The following is an 8,596-nucleotide window of genomic DNA, read 5'->3' as shown; positions in this document are numbered from 1 at the left end:
GGACATCACACACATCCATGCTCGAGGCAGGATTCGAACCTGCGACCGTAACGGTCGCGCGGTTCCAGACTGAAGCGCCTAGAACCGCATGGCCACTGCGGCCGGCTGGACGATGTCATCGTCGGTTGCTCGCCTGCAGTGGACCTCACGAACTAATTGGATAGGCTGTTTCAGGTTTTTTTCCGAGGCTATCCTATGTTGCTGGAGAGAAAAGTGTGAAGTCAATTATTTCGGGTTCACGATTGATGTCCATGGCCTACATGCCTCTAAGGATGTTGAGGTGATTCAAAACCTGCCTCCTCCCACCAATGTGAAGCAACTGCAATATGTCCTCGGTCAAATTAACTGTTATCCGCGTTTATGCCCCACGCAGCCGAGATCTCAGCGCCCCTGACTTGGTTGTTGCACAAGGGTGTGTGTTGGGTTTGGGATGTGGCGTGTGAGCAGGCTTTCACAAGTCTCAAGTCGGCTCTCTTCCACCCTCCTTGTCTGGTCGCTTACAACCCTTCCCTGCCCCTCATCGTCGCTGCCGATGCATTGTATTATGGCCTGAGTGCAGTCCTCTTGCAAGTGGTCAACGGCGTTGAGAGGCCAGTGTCTTTCGCATCCAAAAAATTGACCGATGCCCAAACCAAATATAGTCAAATTGAAAAGGAAGCTTTGGCGCTGGTTTTCGCCCTGATGAAATTCTACGATTCTGCATATGGTAGTCATTTTACTCTGCAGACCAACCACAAGCCTTTGGTTTCTTTGTTTCACCTGGGTGCCACAGTGCCCACCCAGACAGCACCCAGCCTCCAGCGTTGGGCACTTTTCCTGGCGACATTCGCCTTTGATATTGTCTATCGCACCTGTGAACGGCACACAAACCTCGATTCCCTTTCCTGGTTGCCGGCTGGAGTGGACCACGAGTTTGACGCCTCCCTCTTGGTTGTTTCCATATAGAACTGAACGTGGACACAGCTCTGGATACAGTACAGGGAATGGTATGACGCCATTAATAAATATAGACCTTAATCAGAAGCATATAGCTAAGGTAGAATATTCCAAATTTTTAGGTGTGTCCATTGATGAGAGATTAAATTGGAAGAAACACATTGATGATCTGCTGAAACGTTTGAGTTCAGCTACTTATGCAATAAGGGTCATTGCAAATTTTGGTGATAAATATCTTAGTATATTAGCTTACTACGCCTATTTTCACTCATTGCTTTCATATGGCATCATATTTTGGGGGAATTCATCACTGAGGAATAAAGTATTTATTGCACAAAAGCGTGTAATCAGAATAATAGCTGGAGTCCACCCAAGATCATCCTGCAGACATTTATTTAAGGATCTAGGGATATTCACAGTAGCTTCTCAGTATATATACTCTCTTATTAAATTTGTTATTAACAACCAAACCCAATTCAAAAGTAATAGCAGTGTGCATAACTACAATACTAGGAGAAAGGATGATCTTCACTATTCAAGATTAAATCTAACTTTGGCACAGAAAGGGGTGAATTATACTGGCACTAAAGTCTTTGGTCACTTACCAAATAGTATCAAAAGGCTGACAGATAACCAACAAGTATTTAAGAAGAAATTAAAAGAATTTCTGAATGACAACTCCTTCTACTCCATAGAGGAATTTTTAGATATAAATTAAGGAAAAAATATATATTTAAAAAATAAAAAAATAAAGAAAAATAAAAATAAAGAAAAACAAAAAACACAAAAAAATAAAGTTGTTATATTAACTTAAGTATGTTGTTAAATTAACCTAATTATGTCATGTATTAGAAAATTCGACTCGTTCCACATCATTACGAAATATCGTATTCATGATCCATGGAACTAGTATTAATCTAATCTAATCTAATCTAATCTTCCATTGGATGCTGATGCTGTCCAGTGGGCCACCTCTCAGGATCATACACTGCAATCTCTCTGCACCAAATCACTGCGCGTCGTCTGACTAGCTGTCGTAGTGCCTGTGATGCAGAAGTCCAGCATTTTTGGGATCATTGGTACAGTCTTTCTTTCCAGAGTGGCGTCATCCTTTTGCATAGTGATTCGGACATGCCCCGGTTGGTCATACCGTATGCATTGCACTGCTGTGTCCTCGACCTCCTCCGTGGTCACCATTGGGGAATCGTCCTCACCTAACAGCTGGCCCACTGACACCGTTAATGGCACAGATTGGATAAAGACATTGCCTCCCTCATGTTGGCCTGCACCACATGCCAAAAACATCAGGCAGCACCACCACACCAGTATTGTTCATCGCTGGATGCTGATGCTCCATGGGAATGTCTCCATTTGGATTTCTCTAGGCCATTTCATGGTTCCCAGTAGCTCATCCTGATTGCCTCCGGGTCAGGCTACCCTTACGTATCCTGCAAGATAAATACCACTTCTGGTGAGACTATCAGAAGTCTCAGGACCCCTTTGCTGTAGAGGGACTCTCCAAAACGATCGTTATGGATGACGGTCCACAGTTTACTTCAATGCAGTTTAAGCAATTCTGTGCTGCCAATGGGATTTTCCTTGACCACACCTCTCCGTTTCATCCTGTGTCAAACAGGCAGACACAACGTTTTCTGCAGACGTACAAGACCCAGATCGATAAGCTGCTAAGTCATCGCCAACTGGAGGAGGCCATGCTTCTTCTTTTGGCTATGTACCGCGCCACCCCACATGTCAGCAAAAGTTCAGCGGAGATACTTCACGGTCGACCATTCCCAGCTCTCCCTTATCTGTCCTTGTTTGTGATGCTGTGCATTCTTTTTTCCAGGGGGAGAAATGTTGTGGCGGCCCATCATCAGTTACAGGTTCAATACAACAGGCAAGAGAGGTGGGCTGCCGACCTCCCTTCAAGAGGTCGCCTGTGGATGTAAACATCAACAAATGGTTCAAATGGCTCTGAGCACTATGCGACTTAACTTCTGAGGTCATCAGTCGCCTAGAACTTAGAACTAATTAAACCTAACTAACCTAAGGACATCACACACACCCATGCCCGAGGCAGGATTCGAACCTGCGACCGTAGACTGCAGCGCCTAGAACCGCACGGCCACTCCGGCCGGCTTAAACATCAACAGACTTTCCACATAAACACGGCACTACTTCGTGAAAAGCCATGTGAAAGAGATCCACCAATTGGAACTAATGTGACTACGTGTAGCACTCTGCAGAATCGGTGTCACAAGCACGCCAGCAGAGTCAGACCGGCACTGTGTACCTATAGCTGGTACCCACGCCGGCACTGGCCTAGTAGACACTCGCTGTAGCCTTCAGTAGAAAGTTGTATCTTGTTGGGCGTAACGCCACTTTGTAATTGTGCAGCATGGTATTTTGGTTACTATTTCTTTTCATTGTCTTGCACTCTTATCTGGCTTTTGTCACCACAAGAATTGTTGGGTTCCTCGTTGTTCTTGCGTTTGGAAATTAGTGCACGCCAAGGAGGCGTTTTAGATAAATAAAGTGTGTTCAAACTTGATCGTTAGTTCTTTCCTGCAGACCACAGGACACTATAGATCAGAACCCCACTGCTCAAACAGACTCATGCTCTCCTATCACTATGGTGGTGAGATTGAAGGGTGAGCTGCAGAGCTCTTCACTGTGTGCAGCACTGTAGGAAGTTACTTTCATTTATGCTTGAAGGTCATATTTTTAACTATGACAATAACTACATATTTAGCTTATGTAATCCTGCTATGTCGAGTCTCACGTTGGTACTGCTAATCAGTGTTACACTTATTATCTTACTGTGTATATACACTCTAAGACAAAAAAAACAACGACACACCGCAAAAGAATTATCCGAATGGGACGGAAATCGGTAGACGTGACGTACATACCCAGAGACAAACAAATGATTACAATATCAGAAAAATTGGACGATTTATTCGAGAGAAAGAGCTTCACAAATTGAGCAGGTCAATAAAGTTGTGCTTCACCTCTGACTCCTATGATAATAGTTGTTCGACTTGGCATTGATTGACAGAGTTATTGGATGTCCTTCTGAGGGATATCACGCCAAGTTCTGTCCAATTGGCGAGCTAGATCGCCAAAATCCGAAGCTGGTTGGAGTGCCCCGCTCATAATGCTCCAGATATTCTCAGCTAGGTAGAGACTGGATGACCTTGCTGGCCACGGTGGAGTTTGATAACCACAAAGACAAGCAGTAGAAGCTCACGGCCATTGTGGGTGGGCATTATTTTGCTGAAATGTAAGCCCAGGATGGCTTGCCATGAAGAGCAACAAAATGGTTATAGAATATGGTCAGCATACCGCTTAGCTGTAAGAGTGCTGTGGATGACAACCAAATGGGTCCTGCTATGAAATGGGTAGGAACCCCAGACCGTAACTTCTGATTGTCTGATTGTATGGCAGGCAATACTCGGGTTCGTATCCCACTACTGTCTGGCACACGATTTCACTGCTCATTGGGGCTCAGTTCGAAGTGGGACTCATCACTGAAGACAATTCTACTTCGATCAATAAGATTCCAGACCGAATGTGCCCGAGACCACTGCATATGGGCTCGGTGGCGTAACAGAGGTCTGTGGTAGTCGGTGCAAGGGGCAGTGTGAGCTCAGCCCTTTTGCTGTGAGCCCACTATTAATGGTTCTTGTGGTCACTGAAGCACCAGTTGAACGTGAATGGTGAGTTTGGGTCTGGCGATTGCTCGATCCTCACGTCCTGTCCCCTCTCTACGTCGACCGCTTCCTACTCGACACTGTTCGGCCGTGGTTCCTCCATTCCTGCCAACATCACTCCTATTCAAACGTCGAGTGATTCGCCGATTATTCCAACCGGATTCTCAAATGTCGACATTTGCATACATTCTTCAAGCGCCTGTCTGTGAGGCATACTTACTGTCCAATTACGTGCACGGAATTAATTTGCGAATACTTTATGCCCCTGTATCGACACGTTTCCTGTTTAGTATCCTTGCCAGCTACGCAGTGAAATTGTGCTGTTGCATCACAGATTCATTTATCAGCCACCAAAGCTTGTAGTTTTGCATTTTCCGTCGATACTTGTACGAATTTCAGTTTATGGCCAATTTGCATAACTCCTTCCTAGGACTTCGAAAATCTTGTGACTCGAGGTGCTAAGGCGAGTATTACACTATCATATTTCTTTGCCAAAGTTGATACATCAAATACTTATGCCAAAGAAATTTGACAGTTTGATAGTAAACTTTGTCAAATCTTGCCTTTCGTGAAAGAAATATGGTCAAATCTAGAGCTTCACGGTACACTCGACCAGAAAAGTCGTTTGTCTTCTGTTCACTGCGAAGTGAAATGTAACTGCTTATAGCGCTGGTATCGCTACAGCTATTTGGCGTCTCTGTAGCGTGTTTGTAAACATGGTTTCAAAGTTGGGACCAGTGATTGTTGGAACTGCTTTAATAACCTTGCTTCGACTGCAGTGGTGAGAGGGAGGAGGGGGGGGGGGGTGAGCAAGGGACACAACACATGCTATTAATCGTGTGCTGGTGGGCAGGTGGAATACGCTGCAGGCGACTTCACATCCACTACCACCTCTACATCTAGAAACATCCAAGCTGAAATAGAGGAGGTGGCCACACTCTAAAATAAAAAAAGAATTTTTTAGCTCTCCATTTTACTTTATCTGTTTTTGAACTCTGGATGCTACAAGTTAAAAAGCTCTTCACCTGTTTCGAACTTTTTATTAATTTTGTAATTTTTGGAACACTATTTCTATTAATGAAGTTATTTAAAAATAGAAATTGATATAAGTGCCCACATAGTGTACTAAATATATATTTACCTTCAAATATTCTCCTTTCAGTGCTCTGTAAATCGCTTCACATGTTTCTGGAATTATTTTGGTTAATGTGCAATGTGGTATTCGAGTGCTACTAGAACAGCTCTCTCCTCCATCGAGAAATCTTGTTACAGTGAGCCTGTCTTCTGCACATATAGCATTTCTCAAGTGAGTATTCTGTTTTGTAATATGAGAAGCCACTTAACTGAGCAAATACTGAAATGCACACTGTTCCATTTGTAAGTAATTTATATGAGACTTGACGTCCTCCACTTGCAGCTCTCGTAACAAATTTTGTTGAATGCTTTTACTATCTCGATGTAATACCCACGGCTTCATCCAAGTATGTTTCATTTTTTCCGCCGCTTTTCTTGCAAATGCACACGCAACGCAATTGTAGTACCGAGTGGCGCACATAAAACGGGCCCCTGTGCTGAAAGGAATACGAATGAAGAAAATCGACGCACATCATCCCTTTCTTGCATTTTTATTGTACAGTTTCATTTTTAACTATGTAATTAACAGTTTAAGTAACAGATTTACTTTTATTAGTTTAATACACATATTTTAGAAAGGAATTTAAAGTCTGTGTTCAAAATGTTCTCTGCCAACATCCGAGCAAAGTTGTGCACGTTGTAGCACGTTAAGGAAAACACTTTTCAGTACTCTTTGAGGAATGTTCGAAATGTCATCACATATGTTGTTTTTTAATGTGTCAAGTGTTCTGGGATTGTTGCGGTAGACTCTAGCCTTTAGAAAACCCCAGAGGTAAAAGTCACACGGTGACAAGTCGGGAGAGCGGGGTGGCCACAAGCCCTTACTAATGGTCCTCTCTTCTGTAAAACCAGTATGTGTATGAGCTAAGGACAAATCTGACGTATGAGAAGTTGCCCCATCTTGCTGGAAAGATGCACAACATTTTTCGTTTGGAGTTAACAGAGCCTAAAATTCATTGTAGAGTTGCAAGTAAACGTGTGCATCGATAGTTTCGTCGACGAACAATGGCCCGAGAATTCTGTTACCAGATACAGCACGCTGTACACCGACGTTTAACGGCTTTTGCAGTATGCCGTGGGGATTCTCTGTCGCACAGTGTCTTGTGTTTTGTGAATTAACGTAACCCGACAGCTGCAACCGAGCTTCATCTATCTTAAAAAGGAGGAATGGATCAAGATGTCCCCCAGCAACATTTTCCAGCAACCAATTACAGTAATGTGTAAGCTTACCCTTGTCCACTTCTTTTATTTGCTGACAAGCACTCACACGGTAAGGTTTCATTTTTAAGCCACGAAGGATGCATTGACACGACCTGTGAGATATTCCACATCACTGTGATAATCGTCGTGTTAACTTGTAGGGACTTCTTTCAATGTGTGCCATCACGTTTGCCACAACTTCAGGTGCACGTTCAATCGGTGCCTTATTTCCCTTTGAATTAACAACACTGTCTGTCGAACGCCACTCTCTCACTAGATCCTGAATCGTTGATTTTGCAGGAATATGACTTTCAGGAAACTTTTCAGGAACAGTGTCACGAACAACTTTAATGGATTCAGACCGCAGATATTCTTCAACAATGAACTCACGTTCTTCAATGGAGTAAGTCATGACAATGAAGTACACTGTTCGTAACGACTACTTTCTGTACGAACAACTCCCACGCTACTGCAGCTGGAAGGTGGCAAAGAACCTGACAAGCTAGTAATGCTACTCACGCGCGTTCGGGCCGCGCCACTCTGTATAAGCAACTGCAGCGCATAATCAGGCCGAATCTGGAGTTGGGGGGAGCAACCGGGGTATCTGCCCCAGGCGGCGCCAAATTCATATTCTTGAAGAAAAGAACCTTGTTTCACAAAGTGCCTAGCATCCAGCGCACGTTGCTCTATCGATTATTCCTATGAGTTATGAACATTTTTAACACATTCTATGTTGATTTCTGATCGAATCGTAAGTTGACTTTTGAGTGCATGCGTAGTGTACGTGATGTATCTGCCAGGAGAATCCCCGTCGCATCTAGAAATAAAAAGCTTTGCCGCAGACAAAAGGGGGCGGCGCTAGAAGCGCTGAACCGAATAAGCCCGAACGGGTGAATGCTAATTGCTGTTTTTTTATGCGGTTGCTTGGGTGTGCAAATGATCAGTGTTGTTATAATTATTAGCGAAACCCATAGGTTCAGACTGCCAGAGTGGAAATAAACGACTAACAGGAATAACAGGTAAGAAAGATTACATATTATCTTCTCAATATATTCAAGAAAACGCAATTTTGACAGAAAATTTTTGCCAGATCGTTACACTACTAAGGGCTAGTTGTGAAGTTCCCGATCAGCAGCCACTTAAGTTCTATTGTCGGAATAGCGCACAAAACTCGTTGTACGAACGCGTAATAATGCCTAATTGGGATAGCGAAGCCGGTGTTTCTGGTAGGATCAGTGAAGTTAACCAGAGAATAAGTTTTGACAATGGCAGGAATAGTTACAGAATTAGTTACGACAAGACTGCTTGTTAGAATGAGAAGAAGAAGAGACAGGGACGTCACACAAATTATATGGAAGAACATGTCGCTTCGAAATTTATATAAAAATTTCGTACTACTACGTCTCGATCTCGTGCTGGAGAAACTGGAGAGTATGAATGAAATGCGAAACTATTTCTTAACATAAAACCTTTTGCTTGTAGTAGGCCTAATAGGCATTTGATATTGATACTTCGTAAATCGTATTCTTTCGTGTTATTTATGTAAATGAGTTAGATAAAACTGACCATTTGTGCCAAAACAGTCTCGCTTATTTGGCGTGTTTCACAATTGC

The sequence above is a fragment of the Schistocerca piceifrons genome, chromosome X, assembly GCF_021461385.2.
Source record: "Schistocerca piceifrons isolate TAMUIC-IGC-003096 chromosome X, iqSchPice1.1, whole genome shotgun sequence".
Lineage (NCBI taxonomy): Eukaryota > Metazoa > Arthropoda > Insecta > Orthoptera > Acrididae > Schistocerca > Schistocerca piceifrons.
The sequence above is the reverse complement of the archived record's forward strand: the minus strand, read 5'-3'. Positions refer to the sequence as shown.